This window comes from Gymnodraco acuticeps, unplaced genomic scaffold, assembly GCF_902827175.1.
Source record: "Gymnodraco acuticeps unplaced genomic scaffold, fGymAcu1.1, whole genome shotgun sequence".
Taxonomy (NCBI): Eukaryota; Metazoa; Chordata; class Actinopteri; order Perciformes; family Bathydraconidae; genus Gymnodraco; species Gymnodraco acuticeps.
This window is the reverse complement of record NW_022990647.1, coordinates 903,368-924,774: the sequence shown is the minus strand read 5'-3', so window position 1 is coordinate 924,774 and position 21,407 is coordinate 903,368. Positions and strand designations below refer to the sequence as shown.

Sequence of the window (21,407 nt, the reverse complement as noted above, 5' to 3'; positions counted from 1 at the left end):
CTGTAAAGTGTCTCTACTGTAGGCTATTTTTATTTTATGTACAGCACTTTGGCTCGACCAAAAATCGTTTATAAATGTGCTATATAAATAAAACTTGATTTGATTTGATTTGAAACATCTTATACACACATCAGTCCAGTGACGGCTAATTTCATTTAGGGACACCCAGACCCATCTGTTATTCATGCAGTCACATTAAAACTTCCCAGAGTTTAAAACCTTTATTACTCAGGTTCATGACAGTGAGATTAAATCCCACACTAAGCGGAGACCAGTTAAGACGGCCTGATTTCCACAGAGCCCTCGGGCAGGCCACTTAATCTACAAAGCCTCAACACTCATCCGCATGGATCAATGGATAACTGGGCAAATATTAGCACACACTCCCCTTAGTCTGCCTGCCTTTCACTGGGTCTGTCTGCATTGAGAATGATCTGATCAGGAACCATGTCTGTGTCCACTGAGCGCAGTGCTAGCATACCCTGACATCCTCTTAAATCTTCAATTCTGGCAGAGCTGCACATTTTGAACAAAACTGTGATAATTGTCTTTATTTAAATGCATTGAAACCATGGTGATGTGATTGTGCTGTGCCATTTTGATATTGTCCAAATCCAGGCAAATTAAGGCATAATTTAATAGTGATAAAATGTGTTTTTTTGTAATCTGATGATAAGCAACAGTTTATTGTTTTTTACATTTAAATGATTTTTCATCCATTAGCCAAGCAGAAAGTAATCCGCAACATTTCAGTGGTATATGAGCTGTGTGCCAAATTGTATTTCCAGTCCTATTTCTCTGGCCTTTCTGAAAGTAACATTATATTTTTTTGTTAAGAGTCCAGAAGTGTTACCATATTGTGGTAACAAATCTTTCCGGGGCACAATATGTATTGTAACACAAAGGATAGCTTGGGGAGAAAGGTGTGTGTCTGGCATTCTGAGCGGTTCAGCCCCTGTGGGATGTATAATATGTAATTTGTAAGATATAATATCTCTTTGTTATTGTGCGTGGGCATGTTTGTGTGTGTATGTTTTATAGTCTGTAGAGGGTGTTGTGAATATTGGAGGGAGAAGACAAATGGGTTTACTCTGCACTGATAGTTTAGTGCCATCTCTTCTCACATCCCTCCATCTCTCCTTTGAGTTGTTGTTCATGTTGTGAGGCCCTATGGTGTAATATTGAACATGTTGTAAAAGACTCACGCCCCGCACATTAGGGCTGCTAACAGACAGACACACAGAGAGAAGGACAATGGCATAAAGACGATGCATTTTTCAAAAGTTCCAAATTACTGCAGGGCTGTCTGGGGCAGCGGTGCAGAGAGGACAAAAAAACACCAAGGAAGAGAAAAATACACTTTTTCATCTCGCTTTAATTTTCCTGTGGGGCAGGGTTCAGCAGATCAATAGCAAAGTTTGTCAATGCAGAGTTTGGCTTGGAATAAGAGAGAAACAGTCAGAGTGAATAAAAGAGAAGAAACTCACTTTTAATCCAAACTGAATGGAGTTCACAAACACAAACAAACCTTAGTGTTGATGAAATGTAACAACAAATACGAATGTGATAACAAGCGTGATTAAAGAAACCCCCCTTGCCTTGTCACGCATTTGCACAAAAGCCAAGAGTTCATGTGTCGAAAAACACCATCGTGCAACATGTCTGCAAAATAAATCGTTTTAAGGATTTAGAAGACATATTTGTATTGTAGGAGTACATCTTAAGATTTGCTCTACATTTCTAGCACGAGAGGTGTGTTGGCAGTGTTCCAGCAGTAACACATGAACAGAGAAATGAAAAATAGGTCACTCTATTCAGAGTATGTAAGTGTTTTTCTAGGAAAGGTGCTAGCATCATGGGAGATTGAAAAGGGTTACTGAGTAGTGGCAATCATTTTGACAAATAATAGCTCGCAGCAACGTATTGAAAAAATAACTATAAACTATAAATTAGTTCATTTTTGAAACCATGAACTTTAGTTCAACATTTTGAATTATGAACTATGAACTGAACTAGTTCATGTAGAAAGTGAACTTTCCCAACACTGCTGAGTACATCTGTGTACTTGCTGCTGATTAGTTTTGGCAAGCCATGTGGATTTTGTCTTAAAAGGAAGCAGTCTAACCAGCTGCCACTCACATGTGGGGTAGGGGGGGGGGCAAGCTAGATTTAATTAAAAGGAAACAGATTATGAGGACATGTTGCTAAAATAAAGTAAGTAAGTAATTCAAAGTTTGTCTCTGAATAGAAATGTCATATACCTGAGATACAAAGCTAGAAACTTAAAGTCTGAAGCAGAATACCGAACCGACAATGACTTAGAGATTTTCTATTAAATTGCCATCCCCATTGATACAATACCAGTCCCATTTGTTACAGTCAATGTGTGTAAATAATGACCGATGCTGTGTAAAATGTATCTTGTCACCCTACATTTAGGAAAATGTGTGTTTGTTTTAACAGAACCAAGTGGCGCAGAGGGTAATAGAAGAGAGAGATGTGAGCTTGATTCCTCTTAAAGTGGACCTATTGTGCTATATTGGAAAAATATATTGTAGGGCCATACCTATACAAAACATGTCTGTGAAGTTTTTTGCTTAAAATACAAAACAGATCACCCCTTGTAGCCATGCCTCATACTGCTCATACCCCTCTTTTGCAGACCTGTTAGAGAAACGTGGATTTTGGGTCCTTAGCTTGAAAAAAAAAAAAAGAGGAGGCGGAGCTAATGCCTGATCAGAATTCTACCGGATATAAAGTTAAATTCTGCTGTGATAAAACGCCATCCTGTTCTAAACCACATCAAGGATTATTTCTGAAACAGTATGGAGCTCAAATGCTTTTTCTCTTGCAGGTTTATCACAAGGTGAGTTCCTTTTTATATTTCCTGCTTTTTAAAACAGGTTAGCTCTGAGTGTTAGCGAGGCTTGCTAATGTAAACAAAGACGAGTTTACGTCCAAAACACGTCAGGCATTGTTTCTGATAGCAACTTTCTGTGGGTTTGACGTCATATCGGCAGCAAATCTGTATCCGCTCGTTGTACCCCCGTTTTTAAAAGATTCGGGTACGGAGGAAAAGAGAAAGGGTTTTATTTTCTGACGCTGCGTGAGTTTCCCGACGCACCGGGGACACATATTTATGTATAAAAGACATAAAAAAGTGCATTTTGCATGATAGGTCCCCTTTAAGTTTTATCCTGATCAATTTTTATCAAAAAGACAATGAGTCGTTTTCCAGAAATTGCTTAAAGCATCAGTAATATATTTTAGAAATTGTGTTGTTATATTACTTAAACATATTCCTTGTATACACTGATTGAATGTGACTACTACAACTGTCTTCCACATCTAAAATATGTTTACAGGGTTAATGATAATTTTGGGGGAGTGGCTCTTGACGGAGGCCTGGACCGACAGTGTTGCAAACTTGCCAGCTTTCCATTAGATTTAGTGACTTTTGGAGCTACTTCTGATTGCTAATTCAAGTGTTGGGAACTTTAGGCTTGGTCTGGATTATTGAAATAATCCTACTCTTGTTGTTTTCATATTTAATTTTTTTAAAGGGCTGCACTGTGGTGTTTAAACAGTTTGCCAATTGGTTACTCGGGTATACATGTTGAATATCAATATCGGTTCAAAATAATTTGCTCTTCGGAAAGGATTTCTACTTTCCAAGGTTCAAACTTATAAGTATCCTCCTTTTGAATCTTTGTCTCAGTTCAAGTGAGAACTAAATTGCTTTCCTTTTTTGTGAAACAGCGGCACACTATTTTGACCTTGCTCCTCTCACTCATGTGATATACCTAACAAAGTCACAGGGATGGAAACAACATTTCATTTATATAAGCAACCTTGACTTGAAATGTAGCAGCTGATATTTCAGTATTACATTGAAATGACACCCTCCCTATTCCTGTATGTTCTCACTCTCCATCTCTTTTAATTCTGTGAAGTCAAAGATATAGTTCGGTGAGAGTGATTATCAGATGCCCTCTGACATTTACCACTTTCCTCTTCCTGGTATCTCTACTGATCCCCTTTCCACTTTCTTTCCCTCCACTAGTGCTCTCCTGCCTGCGATATGTAAATCGATTAACCCAGTGTCAACATTATAACAACATTTGATCAGTTCTGTCAGTGCAGAGGCGGGCCGATCGTTACAGCAGAGATGAGCGCCTGCTGTATTCGTTTGGGCTGAAGCAGCTTTCTGATTGGCAGAGTGCAGCATTGATTTATCCATTACTGAGAGGTGATAGCATTAGTGTTTATCACACAGACTTGTTGTCCTGCCAGAAATATGTTACAGTCGGTGTGGGGTTATGCATATTTAATGTGATATATAGATCTATGTGTGAATAGGACTGTGTGTGTTTGTGTGTGTATGTGCTGATGCGTTGTGCTTTGAGATGAACATTTATTGTATTTAAAATGTATCAGAAAGGTTCAAATTGACTTTCTTAAGTTTAAAAGTCATGAACATGATGCTATACAGACGTGACTCCATGGTCATTTTAAAAAAAAAAATTAATTAACTTAAAGGTAGGGTAGGTAATTCACTTCTAATACACTTTTTGTTATATTCCATGGAATGCTCTTAACATCCCGATAGCAATGAATATCTTAAATGCTTTGACAAAAAATCCATAAAAAAATGTCATCTGTGGAAGCCGTGGCACTGTAAAAAGCACGACCAATCATTTTAGCCGGCCCGGCTAAAGTAACTGGATGGCCTACCTGCCTGTCAGCCTTCCTCTGTGCACAAATTGGTCATGTGTGCGTTCGTGTGTGTTGGAGGAGGGGCTCTGTAAGGAAGTGGCAGATTTGTTCAAATTCTAGCGCACTCGAGCTGGTTTCTCCATTCCTACCTTTAAACAACTTCTGAAATATACATTTTATGAAAATATAAAACAAAAGGAAGCAACAGAATACCATCTAATCAGATCCAAATGTAAATCTAGATGTGCTGTTATAAGACTAACAAATAATTGACAGGTCCAAGATAAAAAGTTGATGTGTTTGTAGGTTAAGACCTTGATGAGAAGAAGATACATGCAAGCTTAGATTTGCTTTAAAATATATAATCATTGTACTGGTTTATCTTTGAGAATACAAAAGTGAAAGAACAAGGTCAACAGAAACAAGAAAAGGCATACTGTAGCTTTACTTTCCGGCAAACTTTATATGCAGTCTTGTTGCTACTGTGTATAATCAATTGTCCTTTGTTGGAAAAAAAGGCTTTGCTGCTTGAACCTCGTCATGAAATCTTCTGCCAAGGTAATTCTGAGGGCAGCTGTCACATTGATTCAATCCTTCTGACATATTGAAACAACTAAAATGGAGTGTGGGTGACTAAAGTAGAATGATACCATCACTGATACAGCCAGACCTGGATAAACAAGATGTAAACACTTCATCACAGGCTAAAAGTACAAATAAACTAAGGAAAACAGGACAGGGAAGCTACAAAATGTGAGCAAGAGTGCTCTAAAGCAGGGGCTCAATGGACACTAAGAATATGAATGCAGCAAATAGGCTGTTCTGGCAACTTTCTACACTGTTTACAGCACTCACAGAAAACCCCATGTGCTGCATCCCCAGATCAAAAACATCTCCCACGAGGAATAAATGACAAACAGACAGGGTTATATGAAGTATTATCGGGCAAATGCACATTGCAGTGTTGGCAAAAATATGTTAGTTAGTGTTACGGTTGATATTCTTGACATATTTTAAAATCCCAATATGAGGTATACTTGTGCACAAGCCCATTTCAAGTAAAACAAATAAAGAATATATGACAAACAGCGATGTCAAACTTTGTCAGCCTAAAAGTGTGCCTGCTCTGAAAATGATCCGAAACTTCCCTGAGAGGTGCAGTCCAGTTCTCTAGCTGTATCTCCAAAGCTTTACTCTTTTCAATCCAATCGCTCAAAGCATTATCTGAACTACAGTAAGTGCCTGTCCATGAACAGACGAGGGGATAAATCCAATCTGTTAAAAAGCCACAACTCAACTCCAGAGCCATACGGCCACCATCCAGCACTTGACCCAGATCTGTTTGTGCTGCTACCACAAAGCACACAAGGAGGCTTTGTTTTTATGAACACATGTGTATTTTTGCAGTATGTGATGAGGAAAAGTGCATATGTAAAAAAAACACTGCATAATTGAGTTTGTATGCTATAACTTGTATGTAAGCTTATGCCTGTCATATGTTTAATGGCTGAGTCTGTCAGGCAATGCCCTGTATTAAAGTTCACACATTATGTTGGTTTGCATCCACTTGAGTCAGAGTTTATCTCAGACCTTTGCACCAGGACAATGAGCCACTAGATTACTGAGGCATAATAGTTGTTTCAGGGCCTGCAACAGATTTAGAGTAATGGACATCATTGCCCCATTATTTACAGAGCATGGCTTACATATTAAAGCTTTATTGGTGTCCATCTGTCATACAGCAAATGCACATTCCTGTAAGCCACTGAAAAGAGGAGTTCATATTACATGAAAGATGAAGTCAAAGGTTTACCTTTCATTTAGTTTGGCAATGGATGGATATCATTTTACATAATAATTATAGATGTATTTTTCGTTGGCACAAAAATAAATGAACATGTTTCAGTGGGTTCATAGCTCTGCTTAAAACAATGTAGGACAAGTGTGTGGGTTATGCCTTTGGGTGGAGCTGAGGACAAAGCAGACTAGGAACGAAGAAGCTTAACCTAACATTTCAGAAATCCCTCTCAGTAAATCTCTCTCAAAAGCGAAAGGTATAAAGAATTTGAGGATGGAGAGAAAGTGGTTGATATTGGTAACCAACTTGAAATAAATGAAAATGGGGACAAGGACCAAACAATAGGAAAAAGGTTTAAGTTAAGCCTCAATCATCCACTTATCTGAGATGCAATAATGTTACAGAGTTAGCCCTTTACCGCCATTTAAAACAAAGAGGAAGTGAAAGAGGAGGTGTAGCGAATAAAGAGAACCACCTATCACTCCGTACTGTCGATATTTAACTGCGTATTTTACTCAAATGTGGATTTTAGAAATATCTGCTTTCTTTCTCCCTATCTCTTCCCTTCTCTGTTGGTCTCTCTCTATTGGTTTCCTTTCTTCACTTTAGTGATTCTCTTGGTCCCTGCATAAACACATTTTTGTTTCCACATCATTTCCCTCCTTTTCCCCAGCTCTCTTTCCTGTCTTTATTCGAACAGATAAAAGTGCTGTCGCTCTTCGACGAGACACACTTGGTTGCTTCCCCCTCTGAGACGAAGACAAAGTTAGTAAGAGAAGCGACGGAGTGAGGAGAAGGCTGATACATTCAGGTACAAAAGCTCACAGCGTTTATGCAGCCTTTGATCAGCTAAGCACCTGCCTGCAGCCCTGAGGGCCACCGCAGTTCAAAAGGTCAGCCATCCAATCATCCGCCACAACAGAGCAGCTGCAACCGTGCACTAACATTTTATAAAGCAACACTGTTTATTTATTATCCAAAATATTCTATCCAAAATGTAGAAATGCACCTTTTCAAAACGCTTTGAAGGATACATTTCATTGTCAAACAGAGCGACGTTGAACATCTTTTAATAACCACAACAGAGGCCTTACCTCACCTCCTCTTTTAGACAGTCTATTAACATACGCACAACTGCAACTAGGATAACAAGAGGTGCAGCGAGAGAAGATTGCATTATTCCACTCAGAAAAAGTTCTTTCAGTCAGTCTTCATTTTCTGTTAAAGCTGCTCAGCAATGGAACTCAATCCCACCTCCAATCAGAGACCAGACCACATTCAGGTGATTTCAATCAAAACTCAAAACATGGTTAGTGAGGAATCAGCTCTGCCAACACTGACCCAATCTTCTGCTCCTTACAACCCACTGCCTGTGTTTTAACATGTTCTTTTGTTTTGTTTTGTTTTAATGTTCTGTATTTTTAAATTGTTTATTTAAGTATTCCAAGTAATGAGTGTTGCATGTTTTTGAATGTATTGTATTTACATGTTTAAAATGAAATGTGTTTTAGGTTGACTTTTAAAATCTGTCCGGGGACTACTAAAAATAGCCTCTTGGCTAACTCTGGCACATTTACAGAAATGTTCATTAATGTGAACTGTCCCTGTTAAATAAATGAATACATTAAATAAAATAAATTAAAAGAAAGATACAGGAGGTGGTTATCTGGCCTAATGTGGAAAATGCTAGGATAGGGTGAAAAAGGTTTAAAAAGTAATTTTCTATAAAAGGAGAGATACAGGAGCAGCAGAGACAAAGAGACAGAGCAGCGCAGAGGAGAGGCCTCCTTGTGTGAATAGAGACTGCAGGATGAAGGTGGGTGGTGGGGGGGAGCAGAGGGAGCGGCACCCTGATCTGCAGTCTGTTTGGATTACATCACATACATCTTTCAGACCCATTACCGCTCTGACTGGGAGGGAGGTAGAAGAGATAGGGAATCGAGGGACGGACACAGAGCGAGAGGTTGAAAAAAAAGAAAAACTGTGTGGGTGAGAATACAGAGGTAGAGATAGAGGGAGATATACTGTAAGTGAATAGGGAGAGAGGAAGAGAGGAAGAGAGGAAGAGAGGAAGAGAGGGAGGGTAGTGGGAAGTAGGGCGATGTGGCAGGGCACTTATTCATTATAGTTCCCTTTCTCTCGGATGGCAGTGTGAAATATTCAGAGAAGGACCAGGAACAGAAACACCAGCTCCCGGTGACGTAACGCAGCTGCAATGCTGGAACAATGCCCACAGAGTGATGCTCAGCTTTAAACCAGCTTTGATGTTCATTTCTGAAGTTTTGAAACAATGAGACAAAGTAAAACTTACAGAGCAAGTTTCCAAAAATATCTTATTTGTATCTCATTAGATTGTTTGATGCATTTGTGATGCTTTTAGCATTTTGATTTAATAACTATTTCAAACAAATCTAGATGAATATGCATAGGTGCGAACCTTATAAATAGGATTTTTCCGCTACTTGTAGAAGCCTACATCACACTTGCTTGTGCTTCCATCAGTCTCTTTCTCATCTAGAAAGACGTTTACCTTTACTCCTGTCCATTCCCTGCCACTCTTCTAGCCCTGATAAACCCAAGCATGTCTTTCAGCCCCAGCAACCTTTAATCAAACTCAACGTCATCTCTGTTACCATTCCAAGGTCGCTCATTCAATCATTGCCTCTCTTATCCAGTCAAATGTACCTTTCTATATCTGGTTCCCAGTGGACTCTGCTTCCAATATGTCTTAGGGCGAACAGAGGAGAATGTGCGAGTGTATTTGTGTGTATGGAAGGGCTGTAACATTATGGATGGCTTCATTTAGGGGGGCTATTAACAGAGCATGTCCCTGGGCTGCGGACCTTTTATAAGAGTCCTCCCTGGAGAGAAAGCTAACAGAGCAAATGTAATGGACAGCATTTGAAGGCATAAAAGGAAAAAAGGACACGTCACTGAATGTGTGATGATGCTTGTATACAATTTAAAAGTCAGATTTGATAACCGAACACTGAATAATATCCATTATTTCCCAACTAAAATGAAAATGTTCTGTAAAAGGTCCCCGGACTCTGGACTGCAGTGTTGGAGAATACATGATCAGGTCCAGGGAAAATGCAGTACTCTTCTAAACTTGTAAGTGCAAATATACACATGTGCACAAACACAAATGGTGCAACAAAAAAATGCTAGTGTTTGTGAAGAATGTGTTAATATTGCTCCATTATTCTTGGCGGACAAGCCCCAGCAGTTTGCCTGCAGGAGTGATGATACTCATAATATCATACTGATGCTGTATGACCATCAATCATAAGACCAAGAGGGAACAAATATACAAACTAAATTGCATGAAGTGACTCACCAACCTTACAACTCCCTCTCCATAAATAGAGTATGTGGTAGGTGTTGCAGTTTACCAGCTTTTACTTGATCATGTGCCACAATGTATGGAAAACTGTACTGTGATTGTTTGTCGTATTACTATTTGTTGGGAGATTGAAAACGACTCCCTTTTGCTATATTGCTGTTATGGAGGAACTCTACTGGTAGATTAATATAGAGGAAACATGTATGTGTTTGTTATCCTTCAGAAAGACTAGCTGGGTTTACAGTGTCAGATTGAGGTGTTGTTGAACAAAGCAGACAGCAGTAAAACATGTCATATATAATATACCAAGAGACGAGTTAAAAGCCCAGGCTCCTGCCCACTCTTTTAATCGCTGCACCTCACAGTATATTATACCAACACCTAGACAAATGGCAAGAGAGACTGAGAGAGAGGAGTAGGATGGAGGTAATGAAAAATGTGTCGGAGTGTGTGATATGTGAGAGAAAAAGGATAACAAAAAAAAGGATAAAAAAGGTGTCTTTTATGTCCTGTTTTTATTGCAGAGAGGGATGTAGAAATACTGTAGACATACAACACAGCTTGGTAGAGGAGTTCGGGGAAAAGTGAAAATGGAGTGCAGGATAGATCAAAAAAAGGGCTTGAGGCAAAACACAGCACTTTCACATTATGTTTCCTCACTTTTAGCAGTATGGCAGCCAGAACGTGGGTTCAGCGAGAGGGAACTGGCAGTGAACGGGACTAGCGACTTGTCAGGCAAAGTGAGGTGAGAGGGCAGAATAAGTAACAGAAACGTAAGGATAATTAAAATAACTTGCTCATACATTTTCTCTAACACTCATCCAAACACAGAGTTAGCCTTCCTGTCTCTTTGTGCATGCTTTCCCTCATCAAACTGGAAAGTGGCAGTGGATGCTGGTTGTATTGGTGGAGGTAAATGAGAATCAATATGGTAAAAGAAAAGAAGAATGCTCCTCTCCCACTGCATTGATTCTCAGCTCATTGGGGTAATGGCCCTAATGTTGCAGGCTCTGACCTCACACACAGAACAGCTTTAATTACAATAAATACTCCAGCAGCCCAAACCTTCTTACACCTTATAACTACGTGTTTAAATAATCTTCTGATCGTAATCTCTCTGGAATGGAAATGAAAAAGCTTGAGTCTAGCGCACCATGTAATCAGCTGTTGAAATGTGTTCTCTTCGTGAATTAGATGATAATAAGGACTTGTTTACCTTCTTTACTTTGGTTTAGTAAATAGTTACCTAAGGGGTATCTGGGTTTTTGTGCAATCCATGGTTGTAATGGATAAATCGAAGACTCATTTTGCCTTTGCAAACCATACAGTAGAGTCTATTTAAGAAGGGGACATCCATTGTTTGTAAAGCTTTAAATGTGGTGTTTTGTCCATATATTCTCTTTAATTGATTACACAAATGAGCCTTGCTGAAAGCTCTGTCGCTATAACAAAGTATAATACTGGGTCATTCTTTTAGAACTGCAAACAAACACCTTCTTTAAGATAGTCAGCCTACACTAGTACTCACATTTTACATGAGTTGCAAATCTTTGGTAATTATTACTGGAGAAAAAACGTTCACCTTTGTTGAAGAAATTCCCTCTTTTTTTATTTTATTGTGTCGTATTTCTCCAAACTGATGATCATTTTATCTGTTGACCTGTACTTTCTCTGTCATTTCCTTTCCACTGAGAGATCATTACAGTGTATGTGTGAAGTGATGGGATCCAACAGTCCCTCACTTCATCTGCTAACCTCTGACCCTGCCAACTGCATTCAGCACCGCATCAATGTCAAAGAGGCAGAAACATAGCCCGGTGGGGTGCTAAAACAGGAAGTGCACTCACCACCTTATCTGCTGGAAGTGAGAAGAGAGGAAATCAGAACAGTCTGACATGTGGAAAGCTTGTGACCTCTCAGACTGGTAATCAAAATCAACGGCCCTCCTCTCATTCAACTTCTTTTATTGGTTGCTTCATATCTTTAGGTCAGAGGAAGGAAATGTCAAACCAATTAACAATATGACAGGAAACAGTGGGGTCTCCCCTTTGGAGAAGGTAAATGAAAGCAGGAATATACTGTATATGCCAAACATTGATGATTGGCATTTTACTCATTGTTTTTTTTACAAAAAGGACACATTATTTCCATGACAAGAGTTATAGTTTCACTGCTGTTGTCCTAAAATATAGAGCTCAGTGCAGAACTATGGTGAGAGGATGAATAAAGAGGAACAGAGGCGTAAAGGGAGACAAACTAATGTTGACACTGGGGTCTAATGATTCAAATTTTCTCTCTGTGCTTCCACACTCTCTGCTACACAATAAATGGATGGAAATGAGAGGCAATAAAAAAGACGAGATGAAATCATTTTCAAAGGCACTATATTTATTTTCCTCCCATCTCCCTCATTAAATGCTGCGCTCTGTGGATGATAACCAACACACGGACACTCTAACATGCGAGTTGGCACACAGAGACATAGACGGACAGAAATAGATGGACAGAAAGCAAACAAACAAAACAATTATAAATATATTCAAACCAGGACATACAGTATAAACATCCAGAGCTATAAAGAAAGAGCTACATAACACATTTGACATACAAACTGTCTCTTCCACAACACATACATGCAAGACTTTAAATGGTCTCCCAACAGGTGATTAGAGGGTGGTGGAGCAGTGCCATCTTGACTCATGGTGGGTGCTGCCAGTAATGCTAAGCAGCATGTGTCCCTGCCCTTTGCTGCAAATAGACTCATTTGAATACAAACCTTGCCCTACAGCCTTTAACTCGGCTCCCACGGCCACTCAAGGCGTAGAGCAGGTCTGCCTATTAGCTGCGGAAATATTTGATTGTACGTCTTTTTGCAAATCCATGTTTGCTACCACTAGCCTGCTAATATTAGAACTATTAACGAAGCACTTTTATACTAATAAAGGACTGGCTTACCTAAAGCCAGTTGAGTAGCACTTGAAATGTTTGGCTCTATGAAACCTGATGTACTTATATGATTCTGTTTTCTTCAAGGTTGTGTCTTCCTGGTCGAATGTACTTATTGTAAGTCGCTTTGGATAAAAGCGTCAGCTAAATGCAATGTAATGTAATGTAATGTAATATGATGCCAATTTAACATTGATGTTGTGAATCCTAGCGCTGCCTCAGCATGAACTTTGACCCTCAGGGAGGGGAGAGGAAGGTTGATAATGAGACACTTTCTGCCAATGCCTCCTTACATTCCCCTCTGGATGTCCTCTAAGTACGAACACTGTACTCGGCTTCAGATGTATAGAAATGCTTTAACTGTCATCTGTTTGCACTAAGGGTAGAATATGAGGGTGGCAAAAGTACCTCTGTTGGCTGTCAACAAGCACAGGTTTGGTGATGCCCCCCACTGTATCCAGACCGCATCATGATGAATTGATTGTCAGATTTGTTCTTGTCAGGGACACGAGGAGGTGTCCTGCTATGGAGTGATTTATTGAACACACACCGAAAGAGAGACACACCTCTCACGGATGACAGCTCTGCCACTCTCATTTGGTCAAGGGTGGACAGAGAAGGTGTCTGTCTTTCTGTCTTTCTTTCTTACTTGTGTGAATGGCAGTGTGTGCATTTGTTTATCAGAGTAGAGTTAATATGCGTTACAGAAACACATATACGAATGACAATTACTTTGCAATATTAATTTGATCCATTATTAACCCCTCAAAACATCGTCTTGAGGTTTAACAAACAAACAAACAAACCATAAACTCTCAGTCCCTCAGTCATTGTCATAATAATTAGTTGTAAATTCGTCTTTAATTGAATGGAAGAAAATGCCCTCTTTGCTGCGAATGCAAATGAGCCCACTGTGATGTGAACGTCTCCTTTCTCCATTTGTAAATATTCGAGGCACTTTGATTTGATGAAGATTATAATAACACTGTTCTAAATTGTAAAATATTTCCAGTGCCTATAAGACACAATGTGACCTAGTGAAGTAACCACTTCAGCAAAATGACATGAGCAAACACTTAAAGAAATACAGAGGATAAGATCTCAATCAGTAAAACATGCAGTATACTCAGGGAACCTTCAGGTGCTCTTGAGAATGAAAACACTCGTCATGGAAGAAAGCGTTTTGAAAAAGTCCTTCTTGGGTGGTGTAAAGAAAAATGTTAATGTTTAATAAAAGTCTTATTCATTGATTCATCAACATGTTTCATCAGGTTGGAGATAATAAAAATGCACTGATTGCACCAAGTACTGTTTGTAGATAGCAGACCAGCAGATCACATAATGAAATATACACCAATAGGAAGAAACAGCAAACTAAAATATTTAAATGACTAAATAAATCATAAAGAAGTTGTTACAGGGACTAGCGTTTTGACATGAAAGTGCAAGCAAAAAGCAAATTGATCAAAAACAATGTACTTATAAGATTGAAGACAACATGTACTGCTCCCATAGAGTAACACATATAATTGTAAACTGTTCAAGTTAGCCACAAGTGTCTCTTCAGTGCTTTGAGCCAACCACTATGTCCACTGGGCTCTGAAATGAGAGAACACTGTGAAATAACCCGGAGGATCAGGTGTGGAGCAGGGCTAAGTGTTTGCATAAAATACAGCATTAAATCCCATAAGCCCTCTCTCGCATCCTCTCAATTAATTTCCTCCACTCCTCCGGTCCACTCCTCCGGTCTAATACAGGCCACTGCCCTCTTACTCCTAACATGAACATCAGTGCATGAAATGATTGTCCTTAAGAAACCTAACACATAAACACTTCCTCTGCTTCATGGTGGGACTACTTTATTAGTTTTACAATTTAATTAGCACCGGAAGAGGATATTATCTCAGAGTACACTTTCCAACCGAGTCCAAATATCAGCATTATAGTAGTCACAGCATACACTCGCTCTTGTGCGTATAAAGAGAAAAGTCATGCTGATTGATTGCTTGACATCATGTCCAATATGGTAAATTGCAGCTGTATGGCTGCAGGGCAATACTTGTCATGTGCAGTGCTGGCCCTCTCGGCTTAACAAGGAGCATCTGCCGGAGGCTTTAATGGGATCCTTGATGTCGATGGGTAATATTGGTTTTTTTCAGGCTTTAAAATCTTTATTTAATTGTGTTTGATATTCAATCACTATATCTCTTGTTTTAGCTTTAATCTTCTCAGTCAGCCTTTTCTCTTGTTTTCTCCATGCACTTTACCTTAATATGCAAGACACTGTCTCATGTTGTAGAAAATATCCTCTGTTTTCCTCTCCTCCATAATTGAGGTCATGTGAGTGTTACTTGGCACATGCTCTCGCCCTAACATAAACTTGCCAGGATCCTCCCCTTGTAAGTAATTCCTTCATGCTCTTTTCTCTGCTCACAATGTCTTACATAATGCAGCTTTATTAAAAACCCTGCAGTTTCTAAGCGGCAATTAACTTTGTTTTTCAGGTTAATTGCTGTACACACTCAACTAGTCCATACTCTCATAGAAAAGGTGGATGACATATGTCTTAGCCCGCAGATGATGTTATTACAAATCGACTGTATGTAAGCAGGATGGATTGCCATGAATCAATGTGACAACAGCCATGCAGAAGGCAAGCAAAGCTCCGCTGGATTTCTGTTTATTATTGACCTAAGCACTCAAATGTGCAAATAACCCCCCATGCAGCTGTTAACCCAAACTTCCTCTCTGTCTGACTTGAGCGGTGAGTTGATAGGTCATTAGTCATTCAGCGCTATTGCTAGTTATAATGACTCTCTTCTCTCTTGCTCTCTTTCCCAGTATTGTCTGTCATCCATCTCTCCTGACAGGGATGTTAACGTAGCTCACTATAGAGGAGCTTTCTAGCCCCTGTGCCTGCGTGCGCTGCAGTGTGCTGGTGTGAGCTCAGGAGAGCCTTGAGGTTTACACAAAGAGAAGTTAAGGAAAGATGAAAGTTGAATGATCCCCCTGGAGAAACTGGGTCATTGCACTATGACAAAGACTATGAAACATATACCATTCTGGACAAAAGAACACATTGAATAATTACTGTATACAGTATGGTGTCTTGCACTGCTGATAGTTCTTACTTTGCCTATCATATTCTCTATTAAAAATATATTATTCTACAAGCTTCTGAATACATGTTTAGTCATGCTTGTCAATGGAATTTTCATTTAATTCTACTTTAATTCATTAATTGTATGTAATGTAATAACACAGAAAAAAACTACAGTATATGGGCAAAACTTAAAAAGATCGTGTTATTGATATGAAACCTAAGACTTCTAAGTTTGATTTTAAAATGTGTTTAGGAGATGGAAACAGGATGAAATGACAGTATTTTGTTACTCTTTGTGTAGAGTTGACAAAACAATCTCATCACAAGGTCCATTGTTGTCCTAGAGTTTTTGATTCTGTTGCGCAATCTTACTAAGCAGATGTAGTTATTCAAATGTGATCAGAACGGCAACTAAATTGATTTGATAACTTTCCGAAGAAAAATGTGTTTTCAAGTTGAATAATTACCCTAAGTGTTAACTTTCAAGCCAACATGGACAGGAATTGTGCTCCTGTCCAAGTGCTCAGAAAAACGTAAATTGCAACATATACAACTCCATCACAAGTTGTCAAACTTCATCTGCTGAGGAAGATCCTGTAATAAGATTGAAAGCTTGACAGCAGCTATTGACTTGTGTTGAGAGATTCTTTCGGTAACTATTGATTCATAGGCCAAGAAGGACGTTTTAGTGTTATCTATGCATATCATTTTTAAAAATCACCACACCTCCACTGAGAGTATCAAAAACTCTTTAGTAGATGGACTGAAAATCTTTAGCCAATCGCAAACCAATAGATACATAAAATATACCCTCCAATGACATCATTGATTTCCAAAAAGTTTTCAGTGTTTTTGAATATTAACTTTACTGTTGAGAATCATGTTTTCAGGCTTTAGCCTTTAAGGGTTATGGAGCTTGACAGAAATGCAATGTACAACTAACTCTACAAGTCAGCGATGAAGCAATAGGAGGTGGGATTGTGGGTATATGGGGTGGGATATGACAGGACACTGATGAAGTGAGACAGCAGTCATGTGTTAAATCACTGCTTCAGTCTCCTCTGCTCTCTGCAGCCAGTGGTGAGCAACACGAAAAACAAGATAGGCAGGTATGGGCAGACAATTCCCTTTTTCTCTTCAGCTAAAATGAATCAAACCCTCCCTCCTCTGTCCCCTCCAGGGAAACTATCTGACACATGGGATGGTTTGTTGAAAACCTTGTAAAAAGAAAAATGTGAGCTTCTTACATCTATATTATATATATATATCTCTCTCTCTTTCATTCTCCATGGATTTATCCCTGTGAATGACTGCCAAGCTCATTACACTAGTACAAAGCCAAGTGTGAAACAGATGGTTATTTCTTTCAATTGAAAAAAATGGACAACTCCTTCTCATTCATTTCCATTTGTCACATTAACACTAGGGCTGTCAGTCGATTAAAATATTTAATCGCATGATTGTCCATAGTTAATCGCGATTAATCGCAAATTAATCGCACATTTTGATCTGTTTTAAATGTACCTTAGAGGAATATTTTTCAAGTTTTTAATACTCTTATCAACATATGAGTGGACAAATATGCTTTATGCTAATGTTTCTTATCATTTGAACAATGACAAATATTCTCATGAATATTAAACACAACAACTTCTGAACATTACAAATATTCGCCTCAATTCAACCTGGAACCTAATACAATAAAAATGGTGTGGTGTGTGTGTGTGTGTGTGTGTGTGTGTGTGTGTGTGTGTGTGTGTGTGTGTGTGGTGTGTGTGTGTGTGTGTGTGTGTGTGTGTGTGTGTGTGTGTGTGTGTGTGTGTGTGTGTGAGAGATGGATCGTTGGAGCTATGTGCAACTCAAGGCATATGCTCGAACGGGAGCTGCCTGGACGCTGCAATCATGTTGCACTATCCGTGCTGAGTGTGCTGACTTCTCGTACAATGTCCCACTGTCTGGCTTCCTGCATAAAGTCAAGTGCTCGGCGCAGTTGTGGCGAAATGTCGCTCCTCTGTTTTCATTTAAGCAGCTCCTTATCGCAGCTAGCTAGCACCAGATGCTAACAACAACAATGCACGTAAGGTCTCTCTCTCGCTCGCTCGAGCCACACAGACACACACCCTCCCAGTCCTCCCAATAGCCAGTCGGTGCCTGCCGGTGAGCGTGGAAGTGTGGTCTGCCACAAGCGGGCGGCAGGAGCGGGGCTGTCAGCATCAGCTTGTAGATGGTATTTTAAACTCGATGCGCTCTGAAACTACGGGGCGGCCGAGGACAAAAAATACACATGCTTTAATCGCGTTAAAATAATTAGTGGCGTTAATTTTTTTTTGCGTTAATGCGTTATTAACGCGTTAACTTGACAGCCCTAATTAACACACCTGCCTCCCTCTGCGTGTGTGTGCATGTGTGTGTGTACATGAATGCCATATGAATGAGAATATCAAACAGACAAATAGAGTACAACTGGTAATAAGAGTAAGAAAATGTAAAATGGTGAGAGGGAGGGAGGAGAAGAAACAAGTAGGACAAATGTAGAAATAGGCCATGTGCAGTATTTGCAGACAATTACTCCTTAAAGTTGAAGGCGGAGGGAGCAGATGTGACTGTTGTTGTGCGTGTAGTATTTGTGTATCGGTATTCTTTTTTGTGCATGTGTGATATTTCAGTATTAGTGGGAGGATGAGAGTAATGAAAGGAATAGATAATCATCTCTGAGCATTTACAAACACTAACTACTACTGTACTTCCTCTTCCCTCATTCCTTATTTCTCTAGCTTATTATTGCTATAGGTTCATCCTTTTAGAACCTCGCTTCTAGACCTACCTCATTTTAATGACCTGTAAAAGCAAATGGGCTTCACAGGCCACTAACGACGGACGGGGTTCACATGAATGAATTGATTACATGATCAATTATTTGTGTGCAAGTGTAATTAAGGCCTGCCATATGCGCCTGGCTGATGTGACCAAATCCCTCACATAGATGACCTGTCACTACTGTGGGCACCACCATTTGTTTCCAAGGAAAAAAACGACTGTGTGTGTGTGTGTGTGTGTGTGTGTGTGTGTGTGTGTGTGTGTGTGTGTGTGAGCTCGTTTGATTTCTATTTGTGTGTCTCATTATTGTTTTAGGGCACCATTTATGTGAGTGTGTGTTTATCTCAATTGCATGGCAGACAGATGCGTTGTGTATGATGTGAGGTTGTGTGTCGTCCCCTCCAGGCCTGCAGGCCGATAAACACTTAAAGGTCAGGTGTTCCCTCTCATTTCTCTACCTCTCCAGGTAATTACTCCAAAGCACAGTTCAAGGCACACAAATAAACAGGAGGCAGGTACACACTCACCACAGGGGTTAAGACAGAGCCAGGGAAAGGGAGATAAACTCACTCCGGCTCTTGTAGTCTAACTAGAAAATTAAAGAAAGACACCATGATAAAAGACGTAAGCAAAGCCAAAATGAGAGAGAGAAAGTTTGAATAAAAGATGTGGTTTATTCGCATAGGTAAGAGTGCTCTTCTCATCTGCAGTATGTACTTTATGTACACAGCTTTCCAGTTGATACTCAAGGTCGTAACAAATTATTCCATTCAGCACACAGCTACACCGTGCACAGAGCTGTGCAGAGCGTCTGGGCTCCAGGGAACTACAATGCAGAGAGGTTGAGGCTGTCCTGATCAATACGTCAGACAGCAGGGCGAGGCAGGGCACTGCAGTAAGGGCACAGACACGTAGTTAACAGTGGATATTAAAGTGGAGGCACGTCTAGAAAAAGGATTGGGGTCAGCACGGAGAGAGTAACTGGGCTATAATTGGGAGAACCATATATTTTATCAAAGCCATTAATTATCAGGGATGTTTTTACTGTATGTAGCTGTTGTATCGTTTTTCCCTATGGCAGTAATGTGTGCTTACACTGTGGGTGGTGTATGATTTTTTTTTTAAGAATCTCTTAAATTGTTGAATGTAATCCCCACTAATAATCCTCTTCTTTTAATAGCAGCAGTGATAGTATGAGTGCCGATTACAGTCTCATACAAAATGCATGTGGAGAAATCCTCTTAAGGCCAAAACATGCTGATTCTAATTCAATCAAGGATCTGATACGGTGGATGAGGATTCAAACATGATTTGCTATTAGAAGCATGCATGCCTCAGCTTATGTGTGAGCGGGGCGATGTAATGTTGGCCAATATCAGTTAAGCTCTGACAGTTTGTGATAAAAGGATCAGCTCTAAACAAACATACATGCATGTACACATGCAGAAGTGTCATGATGATAAGCTTAGTGTCGCTGTCAGTGTGCACAAGTAAAGGAATCTCAGAGAATCCCCATATTCCCAGAGAGAAGAAAATCTAATTCCCAACACTCTCCTCCTTTATCCCATTCCTTGCAGCATCCTTGATCCGATCACCAGGCTTTCCCCAAGCTTCAAAGCTTGCAGTGAAAAAAGAAGGAATCCCTAATTCAAATAGGTTTCTCTCTTTTTCTTTCACTTTACCCTTGCGATTATCATTTGTTGCCGACAGAGGGTTTTGGTTACATCTGACAAACAGTCAAGACATCACAGAGATCCGATTACAAAGGCAAAGGACACGAGCACGCTGACACACATACACAGAGGAGCATTCAAAGAAAGCTGTGTTTATAATAGGCTTGCCTTCTGAGAGTGCTGTCCCTGTGCTTTTGTGTGGAACAAACTGAAAAACCTCAGTTTTGCATGAATTCCACATCCCAGATCAGCTCTTTAAAATATCAGACACTGTATGCTTAGTATAAAAGGATTTTCAAAGGAAGTTTTGTGCTTTCTTTTTCCACGGAATAGCAGCTGAAAACCTTATTACCTCTCTGAACTCCATCATGCCAGGAAAGGAATTTATGAGTGTGAGATTGAGAATATGACATTGGTGTGTAATATCTTCTTTATCCTCATGGCATGTCAGTCTCTTTTGATTCTGTTTTTCATCGGCCGCTGGCCTTTTAACAACATCTGGTTGTATGTCCTTAGCAGGCAAGCTTACTGAAATATACTGCTCACAAAAACCCCATCATTTGAGATCAATTCCATAGACAAGGTAATACTGACAAGGACAGGACAAGAAACAATTGTCCTTTGAAGAACTGTGTCATCTTGACTTTATCTGCAGGGATCTGCAAAGACAGAAGTCAGGCATGATATCTACTGTAGGTGGAGCGCGACAATCCGACAGCACTCTGACAGCTTTCCAGCAGCTCCTTGTCATCCCGCAGCATAATCAGGGCCTCACTGTGGCCAATTAACCCTGTTAATCATTGTTATGGCTGGCAAATGCACAACTATTACACACACCTAGCACCAGCCTCAGGATAAGCTCGTCAGTACCAGCTGTCAATGTTATGACCCGACTGGTGAGGAGTGTCCATGCATGAAAGGAGACAGTTGTCACGTGCAAGCACATGTGTGTCTGTGGATTAACTGAATACACGAGAACAGGTTGATAAGAAGTCTTATGAGCTGGCA

The 21,407-nt window shown here is 39.8% G+C and overlaps 1 protein-coding gene across 1 annotated transcript in view; it reads right to left on the bottom strand.

Annotated features, from left to right (window-relative positions):
* Positions 1–21,407, bottom strand: part of schip1 (schwannomin interacting protein 1) — a 220,838-nt gene that overhangs the window by 92,687 nt on the left and 106,744 nt on the right. The window lies entirely within an intron of this gene.